Genomic DNA, 21,387 nt, shown 5'->3' on the forward strand with positions numbered 1-21,387 from the left:
CAGCAGCAGCTGCGGCAGCGGCAGCAGCAGCTCCAGCGTCTCGTCCTTCACTGCCCATACCACGTCCTGCTCCACCAGCAGATGCAGCAGCAGAAGCGCCGCCCTCTCCTCCGTAGCCACGACCGTATCCTCTGCCACCATACCCTTTAAAAGACACGAAGCTTTTATTTAAGGGTCAAACAACGTTAGTAAAGATACTAAACCTTATTTATATTTCTACGAACAATCGTTTCAAAATTGTTCTGACAGTTAAGTTGGGAAACCGTCAATTTTTCGAAAACAGTGTTATCAACTTTGTTTTTTTCGGCCATAAAATCAAACAATGTTGAAATACCTAATAAAAGTTTGTTTTTCGTACAGTAATATCAATTCATATGTTATGTATAAATGTTTTATTAGACAGCGGCATCCATCATAAAAAAAAGCTTTAATCTCGCAACAAATTAAGGTAATATTTAAAAAAAAATAAGAAGTTTTGAGATCGAAATTTTAAATTATACCTCCTTAATTCGAATTATATGGAAAATAAGGATCTTACCAAATACTTCACTTCTTAGTTTTTAACAAACTATTCAAAGTAATATGATAGAGAAGCTTAGAATTGAAATAATCAGAAAAGGAGATCTAACGGTAAATGTAATATATTATATTTTATCCGAAAGGAAAAAGAACAGGAAGATATTTAAAATTAATGGTAATGTAGACTAAATTAATATACCAGGAAGATAATAAATATTTCAGATTCTAATCTGGTTGGACATAAATAACATTTATATTAAAGACCTATCTGTGTCAATTTCATGGCGTTAACTCAAACAGCAAGCCTTAAAATCCGAACTAATTATTCGAACAGATGTCCAATTACGTGTTCTTCCTCAGGCTTGTTGTAATGTGTATAAAAGGGATCAAAATATTTCAACTCTAGTTGTAAGCGCTTCGGAAATCAAAATAGTAGAAACAAACGTGCATTTTATGAAATTCTTAATTCCTTAGTCAAATTAAGAGTAACTATATGTTGTTTCTCTACGCAGTTTGAAACATCTTTCAAATTCACAAAACAGATTGAGCTGCGTATCCTGACAGAGGTTAGAGTTTAACTGATTTGAGTCTCGCTGCAGAGGTATAAATTATTTGCACTAAATTCCTCACTTGCGTTCTATATACTGTAAATATCACGTAAAATTCAGCAAACAATTCGTACAAGCTAAACACCTCTATAAAGAAAACCGAGTATTTAGAAGTCGAAATTATTTATCGATTTCCTGAGGCAGAAATTGCACTCGAGCAGGAATGATAGCTAAATATTAAAAATTTCGACGATAAAAATTACTTTAAAACTTATTCAGAAATGTTTTTAAAAATAAATTTATTTCAGCGTCTATTGCGTACACACATCAATAGAGTTTGAATGTTTTTTGGACAGTGTTGCGATTCCGATTGACCACTAAGAAACCAGAAGGTGATTTCAATAATCGCAATCAGTTGCAAATTAAGCTAACAAAACGATGATGCCGTTTATTAAGCTCTTCCGGCTAGATAGGAATTACTGTCGGGTAAAGCAATTAGTACAGGAATTAGGGCTTTGCGTAAAGCGCTTTTAATAAGGTAGAACTAAAGCTGGCTTATGTTTAAAATTCCGCATGATTTTAAGTGAAATAAGGAGGAACTAAATACCTTCAGCGGCAGCCGCGGCAGCAGCAGCGGCGGCGGCAGCTGCAGCAGCTCCTTCACCTTCTCCTCCAGCTCCACGTCCTGCTCCAGCAGTAGAGGCAGCAGCGGCACCGCCAGCACCCTCTCCACCTCTTCCTCCGTAACCACCTCGTCCAGCAGCGGCTGCAGCAGCAGTAGCGGCAGCGGCAGCAGCAGCTCCAGCGTCTCTTCCTTCACCGCCCATACCACGTCCTGCTCCACCGGCAGATGCAGCAGCAGAAGCACCGCCCTCACCTCCGTAGCCACGACCGTATCCTCTGCCTCCATACCCTTTAAAAGACACGAAGATTTTATTTTAGGGTCAAACAACGTTAGTAAACATACTAAACCTTATTCATAATTCGACGAACAATCGTTTCGACATTGTCCTGACATTTAATTAAGGAAACGGTCAATTGTTAAAAATCAGTATTATCAAATATGAGTTTTTCGGCCATAAAATCACATCATGTGGGGATACCTAAGAAAAGTTTGTTTTTCATGCGTGTCATTCTCGTAAAAGTTAACTTGCTTTGCGGATTTGATCGTTAAATAGTAAGTATGGGATTGACGTTAAATACCACTTCCGAATACCTAAACGTACAAGATACTTAAGAAATATCATATGGTTAGGGACAAAGAATCTCTACAGTAATATCAATTAATATGTTATGTATAAATGTTTTATTTGACAGCTGCATCCACCATAAATAAAAGTTTTAATCTCCGAAGAAATTAAGGCAATATTTAAAAAAAAATAGGAAGTTTTGAGATCGATGTTTTAAAATATACCTCCTTAATTCGAATTATATGGAAAATAAGGATCTTACTTCACTTCTTAGTTTTTAACAAACTATTCAAAGTAATATGATAGAGAAGCTTAGAATTGAAAAAATCAGAAAAGGAGATCTAACGGTAAATGTAGTATATTATATTTTATCCGAAAGGAAAAAGAACAGAAAGATATTTAAAATTAATGGTAATGTAGATTAAATTAATATACCAGGAAGATAATATATATTTCAGATTCTAATCTGGTTGGACATAAATAACATTTATATGAAAGACCTATCTGTGTCAATTTCATGGCGTTAAGTCAAACAGCAAACCTTAAAATCCGAACTAATTATTCGAACAGATGTCCAATTACGTGTTCTTCCTCAGGCTTGTTCTAATGTGTATAAAAGGGATCAAAATATTTCAACTCTAGTTATAAGCGTTCCGGATATCAAAATAGTAGAAACAAACGTGCATTTTATGAAATTCTTAATTACCTAGTCAAATTAAGGGTAACTATATGTTGTTTCTCTACGCAGTTTGAAACATCTTTCAAATTCACAAAACAGATTGAGCTGCGAATCCTGACAAAGGTTAGAGTTTAACTGATTTGAGTCTCGCTGCAGAGGTATAAATTATTTGCACTAAATTCCTCACTTGCGTTCTATATACTGTTAAGATCACGTAATATTCAGCAGACAATTCGTACAAGTTAAACACTTCCATAAAAAAACGAGTATTTAGAAGTCGAAATTATTTATCGATTTACTGAGGCAGAAACTGCACTCGAGCAGGAATGATAGCTAAATATTAAAATTTTCGACGATAAAAATTACTTTAAAACATATTCAGAAATATTTTTAAAAATAAAATTTATTTCAACGTCTATTCCGTACACACATCAATAGAGTTTGACTGTTTTTTGGACAGTGTTGCGGTTCCAAGTGACCACTAAGAAACCAAGAGGTGATTTCAATAATCGCAATCAGTTGCAAATTAAGCTAACAAAACGATGATGCCGTTTAGGAAGCTCTTCAGGCTAGATAGGAATTACTGTAGGGTAAAGCAATTAGTACAGGAATTAGGGTTTTGCGTAAAGCGCTAAGGTAGAACTGAAAGCAGGCTTATGTTTAAAATTCCGCATGTTTTTAAGTGAAATAGGGCGGAACTAAATACCTCCAGCGGCAGCAGCTCCTTCGCCTTGTCCTCCAGCTCCACGTCCTGCTCCAGCAGCAGAGGCAGCTGCGGCACCGCCAGCACCCTCTCCACCTCTGCCTCCGTAACCACCTCGTCCAGCAGCGGCTGCAGCAGCAGCTGCGGCAGCGGCAGCAGCAGCTCCAGCGTCTCGTCCTTCACCGCCCATACCACGTCCTGCTCCACCAGCAGATGCAGCAGCAGAAGCGCCGCCCTCTCCTCCGTAGCCACGACCGTATCCTCTGCCACCATACCCTTTAAAAGACACGAAGCTTTTATTTAAGGGTCAAACAACGTTAGTAAAGATACTAAACCTTATTTATATTTCTACGAACAATCGTTTCAAAATTGTTCTGACAGTTAAGTTGGGAAACCGTCAATTTTTCGAAAACAGTGTTATCAACTTTGTTTTTTTCGGCCATAAAATCACACAATGTTGAAATACCTAATAAAAGTTAGTTTTTCGTACAGTAATATCAATTCATATGTTATGTATAAATGTTTTATTAGACAGCGGCATCCACCATAAAAAAAAGCTTTAATCTCGCAACAAATTAAGGTAATATTTAAAAAAAATAGGAAGTTTTGAGATCGAAATTTTAAAATATACCTCCTTAATTCGAATTATATGGAAAATAAGGATCTTACCAAATACTTCACTTCTTAGTTTTTAACAAACTATTCAAAGTAATATGATAGAGAAGCTTAGAATTGAAATAATCAGAAAAGGAGATCTAACGGTAAATGTAATATATTATATTTTATCCGAAAGGAAAAAGAACAGGAAGATATTTAAAATTAATGGTAATGTAGATTAAATTAATATACCAGGAAGATAATATATATTTCAGATTCTAATCTGGTTGGACATAAATAACATTTATATGAAAGACCTATCTGTGTCAATTTCATGGCGTTAAGTCAAACAGCAAGCCTTAAAATCCGAACTAATTATTTGAACAGATGTCCAATTACGTGTTCTTCCTCAGGCTTGTTCTAATGTGTATAAATTTGATCAAAATATTTCAACTCTAGTTATAAGCGTTCCGGACATCAAAATAGTAGAAACAAACGTGCATTTTATGAAATTCTTAATTACCTAGTCAAATTAAGGGTAACTATATGTTGTTTCTCTACGCAGTTTGAAACATCTTTGAAATTCACAAAACAGATTGAGCTGCGTATCCTGACAGAGGTTAGAGTTTAACTGATTTGAGTCTCGCTGCAGAGGTATAAATTATTTGCACTAAATTCCTCACTTGCGTTCTATATACTGTTAACATCACGTAATATTCAGCAGACAATTCGTACAAGTTAAACACTTCCATAAAAAAACGGAGTATTTAGAAGTCGAAATTATTTATCGATTTACTGAGGCAGAAATTGCACTCGAGCAGGAATGATAGCTAAATATTAAAAATTTCGACGATAAAAATTACTTTAAAATTTATTCAGAATTGTTTTTAAAAATAAAATTTATTTCAACGTCTATTGCGTACACACATCAATAGAGTTTGACTGTTTTTTGGACAGTGTTGCAGTTCCGAGTGACCACTAAGAAACCAAGAGGTGATTTCAATAATCGCAATCAGTTGCAAATTAAGCTAACATAACGATGATGCCGTTTAGGAAGCTCTTCAGGCTAGATAGGAATTACTGTAGGGTAAAGCAATTAGTACAGGAATTAGGGTTTTGCGTAAAGCGCTAAGGTAGAACTCAAAGCAGGCTTATGTTTAAAATTCCGCATGTTTTTAAGTGAAATAGGGCGGAACTAAATACCTCCAGCGGCAGCCGCAGCAGCAGCAGCGGCGGCGGCAGCGGCAGCAGCTCCTTCGCCTTGTCCTCCAGCTCCACGTCCTGCTCCAGCAGCAGAGGCAGCTGCGGCACCGCCAGCACCCTCTCCACCTCTGCCTCCGTAACCACCTCGTCCAGCAGCGGCTGCAGCAGCAGCTGCGGCAGCGGCAGCAGCAGCTCCAGCGTCTCGTCCTTCACCGCCCATACCACGTCCTGCTCCACCAGCAGATGCAGCAGCAGAAGCGCCGCCCTCTCCTCCGTAGCCACGACCGTATCCTCTGCCACCATACCCTTTAAAAGACACGAAGCTTTTATTTAAGGGTCAAACAACGTTAGTAAAGATACTAAACCTTATTTATATTTCTACGAACAATCGTTTCAAAATTGTTCTGACAGTTAAGTTGGGAAACCGTCAATTTTTCGAAAACAGTGTTATCAACTTTGTTTTTTTCGGCCATAAAATCACACAATGTTGAAATACCTAATAAAAGTTTGTTTTTCGTACAGTAATATCAATTCATATGTTATGTATAAATGTTTTATTAGACAGCGGCATCCACCATAAAAAAAAAGCTTTAATCTCGCAACAAATTAAGGTAATATTTAAAAAAAAAAATAGGAAGTTTTGAGATCGAAATTTTAAAATATACCTCCTTAATTCGAATTATATGGAAAATAAGGATCTTACCAAATACTTCACTTCTTAGTTTTTAACAAACTATTCAAAGTAATATGATAGAGAAGCTTAGAATTGAAATAATCAGAAAAGGAGATCTAACGGTAAATGTAATATATTATATTTTATCCGAAAGGAAAAAGAACAGGAAGGTATTTAAAATTAATGGTAATGTAGACTAAATTAATATACCAGGAAGATAATAAATATTTCAGATTCTAATCTGGTTGGACATAAATAACATTTATATGAAAGACATATCTGTGTCAATTTCATGGCGTTAAGTCAAACAGCAAGGCTTAAAATCCGAACTAATTATTTGAACAGATGTCCAATTACGTGTTCTTCCTCAGGCTTGTTCTAATGTGTATAAATTTGATCAAAATATTTCAACTCTAGTTATAAGCTTTCTGGACATCAAAATAGTAGAAACAAACGTGCATTTTATGAAATTCTTAATTACCTAGTCAAATTAAGGGTAACTATATGTTGTTTCTCTACGCAGTTTGAAACATCTTTCAAATTCACAAAACAGATTGAGCTGCGTATCCTGACAGAGGTTAGAGTTTAACTGATTTGAGTCTCGCTGCAGAGGTATAAATTATTTGCACTAAATTCCTCACTTGCGTTCTATATACTGTTAACATCACGTAATATTCAGCAGACAATTCGTACAAGTTAAACACTTCCATAAAAAAACGGAGTATTTACAAGTCGAAATTATTTATCGATTTACTGAGGCAGAAATTGCACTCGAGCAGGAATGATACCTAAATATTAAAAATTTCGACGATAAAAATTACTTTAAAACTTATTCAGAAATGTTTTTAAAAATAAAATTTATTTCAACGTCTATTGCGTACACACATCAATAGAGTTTGACTGTTTTTTGGACAGTGTTGCAGTTCCGAGTGACTACTAAGAAACCAAGAGGTGATTTCAATAATCGCAATCAGTTGCAAATTAAGCTAACAAAAGGATGATGCCGTTTAGGAAGCTCTTCAGGCTAGATAGGAATTACTGTAGGGTAAAGCAATTAGTACAGGAATTAGGGTTTTGCGTAAAGCGCTAAGGTAGAACTCAAAGCAGGCTTATGTTTAAAATTCCGCATGTTTTTAAGTGAAATAGGGCGGAACTAAATACCTCCAGCGGCAGCCGCAGCAGCAGCAGCGGCGGCGGCAGCTGCAGCAGCTCCTTCACCTTCTCCTCCAGCTCCACGTCCTGCTCCAGCAGTAGAGGCAGCAGCGGCACCGCCAGCACCCTCTCCACCTCTTCCTCCGTAACCACCTCGTCCAGCAGCGGCTGCAGCAGCAGCAGCGGCAGCGGCAGCAGCAGCTCCAGCGTCTCTTCCTTCACCGCCCATACCACGTCCTGCTCCACCGGCAGATGCAGCAGCAGAAGCACCACCCTCACCTCCGTAGCCACGACCGTATCCTCTGCCTCCATACCCTTTAAAAGACACGAAGATTTTATTTTAGGGTCAAACAACGTTAGTAAACATGATAAACCTTATTCATAATTCGACGAACAATCGTTTCGATATTGTCCTGACACTTAATTAAGGAAACGGTCAATTGTTAAAAATCAGTATTATCAAATTTGAGTTTTTCGGCCATAAAATCACATCATGTGGGGATACCTAAGAAAAGTTTGTTTTTCATGCGTGTCATTCTCGTAAAAGTTAACTTGCTTTGCGGATTTGATCGTTAAATAGTAAGTATGGGATTGACGTTAAATAACACTTCCGAGTACCTAAACGTACAAGATACTTAAGAAATATCATATGGTTAGGGACAAAGAATCTCTACAGTAATATCAATTAATATGTTATGTATAAATGTTTTATTTGACAGCTGCATCCAAAATAAATAAAAGTTTTAATCTCCGAAGAAATTAAGGCAATATTTAAAAAAAAAAAAATAGGAAGTTTTGAGATCGATGTTTTAAAATATACCTCCTTAATTCGAATTATATGGAAAATAAGGATCTTACCAAATACTTCACTTCTTATTTTTTAACAAACTATTCAAAGTAATATGATAGAGAAGCTTAGAATTGAAAAAATCAGAAAAGGAGATCTAACGGTAAACGTAATATATTATATTTTATCCGAAAGGAAAAAGAACAGGAAGATATTTAAAATGAACGGTAATGTAGATTAAATTAATATACCAGGAAGATAATAAATATTTCAGATACTAATCTGGTTGGACATAAATAACATTTATATGAAAGACCTATCTGTGTCAATTTCATGGCGTTAAGTCAAACAGCAAGCCTTAAAATCCGAACTAATTATTCGAACAGATGTCCAATTACGTGTTCTTCCTCAGGATTGTTCTAATGTGTATGAAAGGGATCAAAATATTTCAATTCTTGTTATAAGCGCTCCGGATATCAAAATAGTAGAAACAAACGTGCATTTTATGAAATTCTTAATTACCTAGTCAAATTAAGGGTAACTATATGTTGTTTCTCTACGCAGTTTGAAACATCTTTCAAATTCACAAAACAGATTGAGTTGCGTATCCTGACAAAGGTTAGAGTTTAACTGATTTGAGTCTCGCTGCAGAGGTATAAATTATTTGCACTAAATTCCTCACTTGCGTTCTATATACTGTTAACATCACGTAATATTCAGCAGAAAATTCGTACAAGTTAAACACTTCCATAAAAAAAAGGAGTATTTAGAAGTCGAAATTATTTATCGATTTACTGAGGCAGAAATTGCACTCGAGGAGGAATGATAGCTAAATATTAAAAATTTCGACGATAAAAATTAATTTAAAACTTATTCAGAAATGTTTTTAAAATTAAAATTTATTTCAGCGTCTATTGCGTACACACATCAATAGAGTTTGACTGTTTTTTGGACAGTGTTGCAGTTCCGAGTGACCACTAAGAAACCAAGAGGTGATTTCAATAATCGCAATCAGTTGCAAATTAAGCTAACAAAACGATGATGCCGTTTAGGAAGCTCTTCAGGCTAGATAGGAATTACTGTAGGGTAAAGCAACTAGTACAGGAATTAGGGTTTTGCGTAAAGCGCTAAAGTAGAACTCAAAGCAGGCTTATGTTTAAAATTCCGCATGTTTTTAAGTGAAATAGGGCGGAACTAAATACCTCCAGCGGCAGCCGCAGCAGCAGCAGCGGCGGCGGCAGCGGCAGCAGCTCCTTCGCCTTGTCCTCCAGCTCCACGTCCTGCTCCAGCAGCAGAGGCAGCTGCGGCACCGCCAGCACCCTCTCCACCTCTGCCTCCGTAACCACCTCGTCCAGCAGCGGCTGCAGCAGCAGCTGCGGCAGCGGCAGCAGCAGCTCCAGCGTCTCGTCCTTCACCGCCCATACCACGTCCTGCTCCACCAGCAGATGCAGCAGCAGAAGCGCCGCCCTCTCCTCCGTAGCCACGACCGTATCCTCTGCCACCATACCCTTTAAAAGACACGAAGCTTTTATTTAAGGGTCAAACAACGTTAGTAAAGATACTAAACCTTATTTATATTTCTACGAACAATCGTTTCAAAATTGTTCTGACAGTTAAGTTGGGAAACCGTCAATTTTTCGAAAACAGTGTTATCAACTTTGTTTTTTTCGGCCATAAAATCAAACAATGTTGAAATACCTAATAAAAGTTTGTTTTTCGTACAGTAATATCAATTCATATGTTATGTATAAATGTTTTATTAGACAGCGGCATCCACCATAAAAAAAAAGCTCTAATCTCGCAACAAATTAAGGTAATATTTAAAAAAAAATAGGAAGTTTTGAGATCGAAATTTTAAATTATACCTCCTTAATTCGAATTATATGGAAAATAAGGATCTTACCAAATACTTCACTTCTTAGTTTTTAACAAACTATTCAAAGTAATATGATAGAGAAGCTTAGAATTGAAATAATCAGAAAAGGAGATGTAACGGTAAATGTAATATATTATATTTTATCCGAAAGGAAAAAGAACAGGAAGATATTTAAAATTAATGGTAATGTAGACTAAATTAATATACCAGGAAGATAATAAATATTTCAGATTCTAATCTGGTTGGACAGAAATAACATTTATATGAAAGACCTATCTGTGTCAATTTCATGGCGTTAAGTCAAACAGCAAGCCTTAAAATCCGAACTAATTATTCGAACAGATGTCCAATTACGTGTTCTTCCTCAGGCTTGTTCTAATGTGTATAAAAGGGATCAAAATATTTCAACTCTAGTTGTAAGCGCTTCGGAAATCAAAATAGTAGAAACAAACGTGCATTTTATGAAATTCTTAATTCCTTAGTCAAATTAAGAGTAACTATATGTTGTTACTCTACGTAGTTTAAAACATCTTTCAAATTCACAAAAGAGATTGAGCTGCGTATCCTGACAAAGGTTAGAGTTTAACTGATTTGAGTCTTGCTGCAGAGGTATAAATTATTTGCACTAAATTCCTCACTTGCGTTCTATATACTGTAAATATCACGTAAAATTCAGCAAACAATTCGTACAAGCTAAACACCTCTATAAAGAAAACCGAGTATTTAGAAGTCGAAATTATTTATCGATTTCCTGAGGCAGAAATTGCACTCGAGCAGGAATGATAGCTAAATATTAAAAATTTCGACGATAAAAATTACTTTAAAACTTATTCAGAAATGTTTTTAAAAATAAATTTATTTCAGCGTCTATTGCGTACACACATCAATAGAGTTTGAATGTTTTTTGGACAGTGTTGCGATTCCGATTGACCACTAAGAAACCAGAAGGTGATTTCAATAATCGCAATCAGTTGCAAATTAAGCTAACAAAACGATGATGCCGTTTATTAAGCTCTTCCGGCTAGATAGGAATTACTGTCGGGTAAAGCAATTAGTACAGGAATTAGGGCTTTGCGTAAAGCGCTTTTAATAAGGTAGAACTAAAGCTGGCTTATGTTTAAAATTCCGCATGATTTTAAGTGAAATAAGGAGGAACTAAATACCTTCAGCGGCAGCCGCGGCAGCAGCAGCGGCGGCGGCAGCTGCAGCAGCTCCTTCACCTTCTCCTCCAGCTCCACGTCCTGCTCCAGCAGTAGAGGCAGCAGCGGCACCGCCAGCACCCTCTCCACCTCTTCCTCCGTAACCACCTCGTCCAGCAGCGGCTGCAGCAGCAGTAGCGGCAGCGGCAGCAGCAGCTCCAGCGTCTCTTCCTTCACCGCCCATACCACGTCCTGCTCCACCGGCAGATGCAGCAGCAGAAGCACCGCCCTCACCTCCGTAGCCACGACCGTATCCTCTGCCTCCATACCCTTTAAAAGACACGAAGATTTTATTTTAGGGTCAAACAACGTTAGTAAACATACTAAACCTTATTCATAATTCGACGAACAATCGTTTCGACATTGTCCTGACATTTAATTAAGGAAACGGTCAATTGTTAAAAATCAGTATTATCAAATTTGAGTTTTTCGGCCATAAAATCACATCATGTGGGGATACCTAAGAAAAGTTTGTTTTTCATGCGTGTCATTCTCGTAAAAGTTAACTTGCTTTGCGGATTTGATCGTTAAATAGTAAGTATGGGATTGACGTTAAATAACACTTCCGAGTACCTAAACGTACAAGATACTTAAGAAATATCATATGGTTAGGGACAAAGAATCTCTACAGTAATATCAATTAATATGTTATGTATAAATGTTTTATTTGACAGCTGCATCCACCATAAATAAAAGTTTTAATCTCCGAAGAAATTAAGGCAATATTTAAAAAAAAATAGGAAGTTTTGAGATCGATGTTTTAAAATATACCTCCTTAATTCGAATTATATGGAAAATAAGGATCTTACTTCACTTCTTAGTTTTTAACAAACTATTCAAAGTAATATGATAGAGAAGCTTAGAATTGAAAAAATCAGAAAAGGAGATCTAACGGTAAATGTAGTATATTATATTTTATCCGAAAGGAAAAAGAACAGGAAGATATTTAAAATTAATGGTAATGTAGATTAAATTAATATACCAGGAAGATAATATATATTTCAGATTCTAATCTGGTTGGACATAAATAACATTTATATGAAAGACCTATCTGTGTCAATTTCATGGCGTTAAGTCAAACAGCAAACCTTAAAATCCGAACTAATTATTCGAACAGATGTCCAATTACGTGTTCTTCCTCAGGCTTGTTCTAATGTGTATAAAAGGGATCAAAATATTTCAACTCTAGTTATAAGCGTTCCGGATATCAAAATAGTAGAAACAAACGTGCATTTTATGAAATTCTTAATTACCTAGTCAAATTAAGGGTAACTATATGTTGTTTCTCTACGCAGTTTGAAACATCTTTCAAATTCACAAAACAGATTGAGCTGCGAATCCTGACAAAGGTTAGAGTTTAACTGATTTGAGTCTCGCTGCAGAGGTATAAATTATTTGCACTAAATTCCTCACTTGCGTTCTATATACTGTTAAGATCACGTAATATTCAGCAGACAATTCGTACAAGTTAAACACTTCCATAAAAAAACGAGTATTTAGAAGTCGAAATTATTTATCGATTTACTGAGGCAGAAACTGCACTCGAGCAGGAATGATAGCTAAATATTAAAATTTTCGACGATAAAAATTACTTTAAAACATATTCAGAAATATTTTTAAAAATAAAATTTATTTCAACGTCTATTCCGTACACACATCAATAGAGTTTGACTGTTTTTTGGACAGTGTTGCGGTTCCAAGTGACCACTAAGAAACCAAGAGGTGATTTCAATAATCGCAATCAGTTGCAAATTAAGCTAACAAAACGATGATGCCGTTTAGGAAGCTCTTCAGGCTAGATAGGAATTACTGTAGGGTAAAGCAATTAGTACAGGAATTAGGGTTTTGCGTAAAGCGCTAAGGTAGAACTGAAAGTAGGCTTATGTTTAAAATTCCGCATGTTTTTAAGTGAAATAGGGCGGAACTAAATACCTCCAGCGGCAGCCGCAGCAGCAGCAGCGGCGGCGGCAGCGGCAGCAGCTCCTTCGCCTTGTCCTCCAGCTCCACGTCCTGCTCCAGCAGCAGAGGCAGCTGCGGCACCGCCAGCACCCTCTCCACCTCTGCCTCCGTAACCACCTCGTCCAGCAGCGGTTGCAGCAGCAGCTGCGGCAGCGGCAGCAGCAGCTCCAGCGTCTCGTCCTTCACCGCCCATACCACGTCCTGCTCCACCAGCAGATGCAGCAGCAGAAGCGCCGCCCTCTCCTCCGTAGCCACGACCGTATCCTCTGCCACCATACCCTTTAAAAGACACGAAGCTTTTATTTAAGGGTCAAACAACGTTAGTAAAGATACTAAACCTTATTTATATTTCTACGAACAATCGTTTCAAAATTGTTCTGACAGTTAAGTTGGGAAACCGTCAATTTTTCGAAAACAGTGTTATCAACTTTGTTTTTTTCGGCCATAAAATCACACAATGTTGAAATACCTAATAAAAGTTTGTTTTTCGTACAGTAATATCAATTCATATGTTATGTATAAATGTTTTATTAGACAGCGGCATCCACCATAAAAAAAAGCTTTAATCTCGCAACAAATTAAGGTAATATTTAAAAAAAATAGGAAGTTTTGAGATCGAAATTTTAAAATATACCTCCTTAATTCGAATTATATGGAAAATAAGGATCTTACCAAATACTTCACTTCTTAGTTTTTAACAAACTATTCAAAGTAATATGATAGAGAAGCTTAGAATTGAAATAATCAGAAAAGGAGATCTAACGGTAAATGTAATATATTATATTTTATCCGAAAGGAAAAAGAACAGGAAGATATTTAAAATTAATGGTAATGTAGATTAAATTAATATACCAGGAAGATAATATATATTTCAGATTCTAATCTGGTTGGACATAAATAACATTTATATGAAAGACCTATCTGTGTCAATTTCATGGCGTTAAGTCAAACAGCAAGCCTTAAAATCCGAACTAATTATTTGAACAGATGTCCAATTACGTGTTCTTCCTCAGGCTTGTTCTAATGTGTATAAATTTGATCAAAATATTTCAACTCTAGTTATAAGCGTTCCGGACATCAAAATAGTAGAAACAAACGTGCATTTTATGAAATTCTTAATTACCTAGTCAAATTAAGGGTAACTATATGTTGTTTCTCTACGCAGTTTGAAACATCTTTGAAATTCACAAAACAGATTGAGCTGCGTATCCTGACAAAGGTTAGAGTTTAACTGATTTGAGTCTCGCTGCAGAGGTATAAATTATTTGCACTAAATTCCTCACTTGCGTTCTATATACTGTTAAGATCACGTAATATTCAGCAGACAATTCGTACAAGTTAAACACTTCCATAAAAAAACGGAGTATTTAGAAGTCGAAATTATTTATCGATTTACTGAGGCAGAAATTGCACTCGAGCAGGAATGATAGCTAAATATTAAAAATTTCGACGATAAAAATTACTTTAAAATTTATTCAGAATTGTTTTTAAAAATAAAATTTATTTCAACGTCTATTGCGTACACACATCAATAGAGTTTGACTGTTTTTTGGACAGTGTTGCAGTTCCGAGTGACCACTAAGAAACCAAGAGGTGATTTCAATAATCGCAATCAGTTGCAAATTAAGCTAACATAACGATGATGCCGTTTAGGAAGCTCTTCAGGCTAGATAGGAATTACTGTAGGGTAAAGCAATTAGTACAGGAATTAGGGTTTTGCGTAAAGCGCTAAGGTAGAACTCAAAGCAGGCTTATGTTTAAAATTCCGCATGTTTTTAAGTGAAATAGGGCGGAACTAAATACCTCCAGCGGCAGCCGCAGCAGCAGCAGCGGCGGCGGCAGCGGCAGCAGCTCCTTCGCCTTGTCCTCCAGCTCCACGTCCTGCTCCAGCAGCAGAGGCAGCTGCGGCACCGCCAGCACCCTCTCCACCTCTGCCTCCGTAACCACCTCGTCCAGCAGCGGCTGCAGCAGCAGCAGCGGCAGCGGCAGCAGCAGCTCCAGCGTCTCGTCCTTCACCGCCCATACCACGTCCTGCTCCACCAGCAGATGCAGCAGCAGAAGCGCCGCCCTCTCCTCCGTAGCCACGACCGTATCCTCTGCCACCATACCCTTTAAAAGACACGAAGCTTTTATTTAAGGGTCAAACAACGTTAGTAAAGATACTAAACCTTATTTATATTTCTACGAACAATCGTTTCAAAATTGTTCTGACAGTTAAGTTGGGAAACCGTCAATTTTTCGAAAACAGTGTTATCAACTTTGTTTTTTTCGGCCATAAAATCACACAATGTTGAAATACCTAATAAAAGTTTGTTTTTCGTACAGTAATATCAATTCATATGTTATGTATAAATGTTTTATTAGACAGCGGCATCCACCATAAAAAAAAAGCTTTAATCTCGCAACAAATTAAGGTAATATTTAAAAAAAAAAATAGGAAGTTTTGAGATCGAAATTTTAAAATATACCTCCTTAATTCGAATTATATGGAAAATAAGGATCTTACCAAATACTTCACTTCTTAGTTTTTAACAAACTATTCAAAGTAATATGATAGAGAAGCTTAGAATTGAAATAATCAGAAAAGGAGATCTAACGGTAAATGTAATATATTATATTTTATCCGAAAGGAAAAAGAACAGGAAGGTATTTAAAATTAATGGTAATGTAGACTAAATTAATATACCAGGAAGATAATAAATATTTCAGATTCTAATCTGGTTGGACATAAATAACATTTATATGAAAGACATATCTGTGTCAATTTCATGGCGTTAAGTCAAACAGCAAGGCTTAAAATCCGAACTAATTATTTGAACAGATGTCCAATTACGTGTTCTTCCTCAGGCTTGTTCTAATGTGTATAAATTTGATCAAAATATTTCAACTCTAGTTATAAGCTTTCTGGACATCAAAATAGTAGAAACAAACGTGCATTTTATGAAATTCTTAATTACCTAGTCAAATTAAGGGTAACTATATGTTGTTTCTCTACGCAGTTTGAAACATCTTTCAAATTCACAAAACAGATTGAGCTGCGTATCCTGACAGAGGTTAGAGTTTAACTGATTTGAGTCTCGCTGCAGAGGTATAAATTATTTGCACTAAATTCCTCACTTGCGTTCTATATACTGTTAACATCACGTAATATTCAGCAGACAATTCGTACAAGTTAAACACTTCCATAAAAAAACGGAGTATTTACAAGTCGAAATTATTTATCGATTTACTGAGGCAGAAATTGCACTCGAGCAGGAATGATACCTAAATATTAAAAATTTCGACGATAAAAATTACTTTAAAACTTATTCAGAAATGTTTTTAAAAATAAAATTTATTTCAACGTCTATTGCGTACACACATCAATAGAGTTTGACTGTTTTTTGGACAGTGTTGCAGTTCCGAGTGACTACTAAGAAACCAAGAGGTGATTTCAATAATCGCAATCAGTTGCAAATTAAGCTAACAAAAGGATGATGCCGTTTAGGAAGCTCTTCAGGCTAGATAGGAATTACTGTAGGGTAAAGCAATTAGTACAGGAATTAGGGTTTTGCATAAAGCGCTAAGGTAGAACTCAAAGCAGGCTTATGTTTAAAATTCCGCATGTTTTTAAGTGAAATAGGGCGGAACTAAATACCTCCAGCGGCAGCCGCAGCAGCAGCAGCGGCGGCGGCAGCTGCAGCAGCTCCTTCACCTTCTCCTCCAGCTCCACGTCCTGCTCCAGCAGTAGAGGCAGCAGCGGCACCGCCAGCACCCTCTCCACCTCTTCCTCCGTAACCACCTCGTCCAGCAGCGGCTGCAGCAGCAGCAGCGGCAGCGGCAGCAGCAGCTCCAGCGTCTCTTCCTTCACCGCCCATACCACGTCCTGCTCCACCGGCAGATGCAGCAGCAGAATCACCACCCTCACCTCCGTAGCCACGACCGTATCCTCTGCCTCCATACCCTTTAAAAGACACGAAGATTTTATTTTAGGGTCAAACAACGTTAGTAAACATGATAAACCTTATTCATAATTCGACGAACAATCGTTTCGATATTGTCCTGACACTTAATTAAGGAAACGGTCAATTGTTAAAAATCAGTATTATCAAATTTGAGTTTTTCGGCCATAAAATCACATCATGTGGGGATACCTAAGAAAAGTTTGTTTTTCATGCGTGTCATTCTCGTAAAAGTTAACTTGCTTTGCGGATTTGATCGTTAAATAGTAAGTATGGGATTGACGTTAAATAACACTTCCGAGTACCTAAACGTACAAGATACTTAAGAAATATCATATGGTTAGGGACAAAGAATCTCTACAGTAATATCAATTAATATGTTATGTATAAATGTTTTATTTGACAGCTGCATCCAAAATAAATAAAAGTTTTAATCTCCGAAGAAATTAAGGCAATATTTAAAAAAAAAAAAATAGGAAGTTTTGAGATCGATGTTTTAAAATATACCTCCTTAATTCGAATTATATGGAAAATAAGGATCTTACCAAATACTTCACTTCTTATTTTTTAACAAACTATTCAAAGTAATATGATAGAGAAGCTTAGAATTGAAATAATCAGAAAAGGAGATCTAACGGTAAACGTAATATATTATATTTTATCCGAAAGGAAAAAGAACAGGAAGATATTTAAAATGAACGGTAATGTAGATTAAATTAATATACCAGGAAGATAATAAATATTTCAGATACTAATCTGGTTGGACATAAATAACATTTATATGAAAGACCTATCTGTGTCAATTTCATGGCGTTAAGTCAAACAGCAAGCCTTAAAATCCGAACTAATTATTCGAACAGATGTCCAATTACGTGTTCTTCCTCAGGATTGTTCTAATGTGTATGAAAGGGATCAAAATATTTCAATTCTTGTTATAAGCGTTCCGGATATCAAAATAGTAGAAACAAACGTGCATTTTATGAAATTCTTAATTACCTAGTCAAATTAAGGGTAACTATATGTTGTTTCTCTACGCAGTTTGAAACATCTTTCAAATTCACAAAACAGATTGAGTTGCGTATCCTGACAAAGGTTAGAGTTTAACTGATTTGAGTCTCGCTGCAGAGGTATAAATTATTTGCACTAAATTCCTCACTTGCGTTCTATATACTGTTAACATCACGTAATATTCAGCAGAAAATTCGTACAAGTTAAACACTTCCATAAAAAAACGAGTATTTAGAAGTCGAAATTATTTATCGATTTACTGAGGCAGAAACTGCACTCGAGCAGGAAAGATAGCTAAATATTAAAAATTTCGACGATAAAAATTACTTTAAAACATATTCAGAAATATTTTTAAAAATAAAATTTATTTCAACGTCTATTGCGTACACACATCAATAGAGTTTGACTGTTTTTTGGACAGTGTTGCGGTTCCAAGTGACCACTAAGAAACCAAGAGGTGATTTCAATAATCGCAATCAGTTGCAAATTAAGCTAACAAAAGGATGATGCCGTTTAGGAAGCTCTTCAGGCTAGATAGGAATTACTGTAGGGTAAAGCAATTAGTACAGGAATTAGGGTTTTGCGTAAAGCGCTAAGGTAGAACTCAAAGCAGGCTTATGTTTAAAATTCCGCATGTTTTTAAGTGAAATAGGGGGGAACTAAATACCTCCAGCGGCAGCCGCAGCAGCAGCAGCGGCGGCGGCAGCGGCAGCAGCTCCTTCGCCTTGTCCTCCAGCTCCACGTCCTGCTCCAGCAGCAGAGGCAGCTGCGGCACCGCCAGCACCCTCTCCACCTCTGCCTCCGTAACCACCTCGTCCAGCAGCGGCTGCAGCAGCAGCTGCGGCAGCGGCAGCAGCAGCTCCAGCGTCTCGTCCTTCACCGCCCATACCACGTCCTGCTCCACCAGCAGATGCAGCAGCAGAAGCGCCGCCCTCTCCTCCGTAGCCACGACTGTATCCTCTGCCACCATACCCTTTAAAAGACACGAAGCTTTTATTTAAGGGTCAAACAACATTAGTAAAGATACTAAACCTTATTTATATTTCGACGAACAATCGTTTCAAAATTGTTCTGACAGTTAAGTTGGGAAACCGTCAATTTTTCGAAAACAGTGTTATCAACTTTGTTTTTTTCGGCCATAAAATCACACAATGTTGAAATACCTAATAAAAGTTTGTTTTTCGTACAGTAATATCAATTCATATGTTATGTATAAATGTTTTATTAGACAGCGGCATCCACCATAAAAAAAAGCTTTAATCTCGCAACAAATTAAGGTATCATTTAAAAAAAAAATAGGAAGTTTTGAGATCGAAATTTTAAAATATACCTCCTTAATTCGAATTATATGGAAAATAAGGATCTTACCAAATACTTCACTTCTTAGTTTTTAACAAACTATTCAAAGTAATATGATAGAGAAGCTTAGAATTGAAATAATCAGAAAAGGAGATCTGACGGTAAATGTAATATATTATATTTTATCCGAAAGGAAAAAGAACAGGAAGATATTTAAAATTAATGGTAATGTAGACTAAATTAATATACCAGGAAGATAATAAATATTTCAGATTCTAATCTGGTTGGACATAAATAACATTTATATGAAAGACATATCTGTGTCAATTTCATGGCGTTAAGTGAAACAGCAAGCCTTAAAATCCGAACTAATTATTTGAACAGATGTCCAATTACGTGTTCTTCCTCAGGCTTGTTCTAATGTGTATAAATTTGATCAAAATATTTCAACTCTAGTTATAAGCTTTCTGGACATCAAAATAGTAGAAACAAACGTGCATTTTATGAAATTCTTAATTACCTAGTCAAATTAAGGGTAACTATATGTTGTTTCTCTACGCAGTTTGAAACATCTTTGAAATTCACAAAACAGATTGAGCTGCGTATCCTGACAGAGGTTAGAGTTTAACTGATTTGAGTCTCGCTGCAGAGGTATAAATTATTTGCACTAAATTCCTCACTTGCGTTCTATATACTGTTAACATCACGTAATATTCAGCAGACAATTCGTACAAGTTAAACACTTCCATAAAAAAAGAGTATTTACAAGTCGAAATTATTTATCGATTTACTGAGGCAGAAATTGCACTCGAGCAGGAATGATACCTAAATATTAAAAATTTCGACGATAAAAATTACTTTAAAACTTATTCAGAAATGTTTTTAAAAATAAAATTTATTTCAACGTCTATTGCGTACACACATCAATAGAGTTTGACTGTTTTTTGGACAGTGTTGCAGTTCCGAGTGACCACTAAGAAACCAAGAGGTGATTTCAATAATCGCAATCAGTTGCAAATTAAGCTAACAAAAGGATGATGCCGTTTAGGAAGCTCTTCAGGCTAGATAGGAATTACTGTAGGGTAAAGCAATTAGTACAGGAATTAGGGTTTTGCATAAAGCGCTAAGGTAGAACTCAAAGCAGGCTTATGTTTAAAATTCCGCATGTTTTAAGTGAAATAGGGCGGAACTAAATACCTCCAGCGGCAGCCGCAGCAGCAGCAGCGGCGGCGGCAGCTGCAGCAGCTCCTTCACCTTCTCCTCCAGCTCCACGTCCTGCTCCAGCAGTAGAGGCAGCAGCGGCACCGCCAGCACCCTCTCCACCTCTTCCTCCGTAACCACCTCGTCCAGCAGCGGCTGCAGCAGCAGCAGCGGCAGCGGCAGCAGCAGCTCCAGCGTCTCTTCCTTCACCGCCCATACCACGTCCTGCTCCACCGGCAGATGCAGCAGCAGAAGCACCGCCCTCACCTCCGTAGCCACGACCGTATCCTCTGCCACCATACCCTTTAAAAGACACGAAGATTTTATTTTAGGGTCAAACAACGTTAGTAAACATCATAAACCTTATTCATAATTCGACGAACAATCGTTTCGATATTGTCCTGACACTTAATTAAGGAAACGGTCAATTGTTAAAAATCAGTATTATCAAATTTGAGTTTTTCGGCCATAAAATCACATCATGTTGGGATACCTAAGAAAAGTTTGTTTTTCATGCGTGTCATTCTCGTAAAAGTTAACTTGCTTTGCGGATTTGATCGTTAAATAGTAAGTATGGGATTGACGTTAAATAACACTTCCGAGTACCTAAACGTACAAGATACTTAAGAAATATCATATGGTTAGGGACAAAGAATCTCTACAGTAATATCAATTAATATGTTATGTATAAATGTTTTATTTGACAGCTGCATCCAAAATAAATAAAAGTTTTAATCTCCGAAGAAATTAAGGCAATATTTAAAAAAAAAAAATAGGAAGTTTTGAGATCGATGTTTTAAAATATACCTCCTTAATTCGAATTATATGGAAAATAAGGATCTTACCAAATACTT

Source organism: Stegodyphus dumicola, chromosome 8, assembly GCF_044657685.1.
Source record: "Stegodyphus dumicola isolate Sdum_Otavi_A_Nest chromosome 8, ASM4465768v1".
In the NCBI taxonomy this organism is placed as follows: Eukaryota; Metazoa; Arthropoda; class Arachnida; order Araneae; family Eresidae; genus Stegodyphus; species Stegodyphus dumicola.